Source organism: Triticum urartu, unplaced genomic scaffold (genome assembly GCF_056163025.1).
Source record: "Triticum urartu cultivar PI428250 unplaced genomic scaffold, HENAU_Tu73 scaffold2, whole genome shotgun sequence".
Lineage (NCBI taxonomy): Eukaryota > Viridiplantae > Streptophyta > Magnoliopsida > Poales > Poaceae > Triticum > Triticum urartu.
The window spans coordinates 8,896,639-8,898,221 of NW_028260368.1; positions in this window are offsets into that span (position 1 = coordinate 8,896,639).

Consider the following 1,583-nt stretch of genomic DNA (forward strand, 5'->3'; position numbering starts at 1 on the left):
TAGCTCTTCATAGACAAACTTGGGGTTTGCGAGCCAAGGTAAGATCGGCTCGGGATCATGGGACCCTTTTCTATCAGATAGGAGGGGCTCTTGTACAAAATAGACTTACTAAGTAATAACCCCATAGAATCTATCTATATAAAGATAAAGAGGCAATCGTGTCAGGAAGCGGGTTTTTCTTTGGCCAAAAGGTACTTCGAACTTGGAACGAGCATGAAGAGATTAACGAGACTTCTTTCTCTTTTGAGTTTTTCTGGCGGACCTGCCGCGCAAGATCTTTGGTCTTCCCCTGGAACCGATGAAAAAAAGTGGATCGCTTCTTATGTACTCGCTCAGAATGATTCTTCTCTATCTATAGTTCATGGCCTATTAGAAGTAGAAGGTGCTCTGGTGCAATCCTTACCGACAGAAAAAGATTGCAGTCAGGTTGATAATAGTCGAGTGACATTACTTCGTCGGTCCGAACTAAGGAATCTGTTAGAAATGTTTTGAAATGGATATTGTTCTCTCTTTGATCAGGGATTGCTATATGAAAAGAAGTGGAGTTTGAAAAGGGAACGGAATGCTCAAACCGGAACTGCTAGAGGAACGAATTTTCAATAGCATAACTTGGGCTCCTAGAATATGGCGCCCTTGGGACAATCTATTTGATTGCAGGGTTTTGTTCCGAAGCAAAGATATCCGCGGAGGCCGGTTCGTTCGTCCTATTCTGATATTCAGGACCAAGAGGTACTGGATTCTCTTTCGGATAGGCCCTGAAAGGAGAAGAAAGGCTGAAATGCCAACGGACCTCTGTCTATTCTCTAATTCACCCGATCCGATAGTACCCGTTTTTGGAACGTCCAGTGCCAAAGTCACTGAATGGGTAAGTCACCAATCCAATCCCTTTGACAAATCGGATGTCATATTAGATATCATATTCTATATATATAGAAATATCATAGATAGAATAGACATATAGAATTTTTGGTCGGCAAATTCGAAGGAATCATTGAGTGAAAAAGGAGCAAAGAATGACAAAAGACGAGACTCTACTAGTCTTCACTCTTGTGGTTTCCTCTTCCTCGGTTTCTGTTTTCTTATTCGGGATCTTGCTTTTCATGGTTCTCATCTCTGCAACTCGCGATTTTCGCGAGAGAACCAAATCCAAGTTGGTGAAGATCATGATTTGGGCTGGCACGGGGATCGTTTGATCGATTTCCTTGATTTGATCGCTACTTAATGGGCGTGCGCTCAAAGGATACAAACAGGGATTCGCAAACAAAAAGGGGAATTCGTAGTCACTTTTTCCTGTCGCGTAAAAAAAAAGTCTTTACGCGAGAGCAATAGAGGTTGGGATACATCTATCTCTTCTGAGCAACCTCTTTTGGATTCTTAAGACCACCCTTGCAGTAGGATACCATCTGCTTTGGGTTCTTTATTATCTCCTTCGAGGGATTTTTAGGATCGTTCAGGCTATATATATTTAGTCTATTTTGGCTTTTACTGTCTACTTTTCTCAGGGAGATGGTTAAGGACCTCAGAAGATAGAGGAGAGCGCCAGGCCCAGATTTCCGGAATACTTCTACGGGGAATGCTCATTG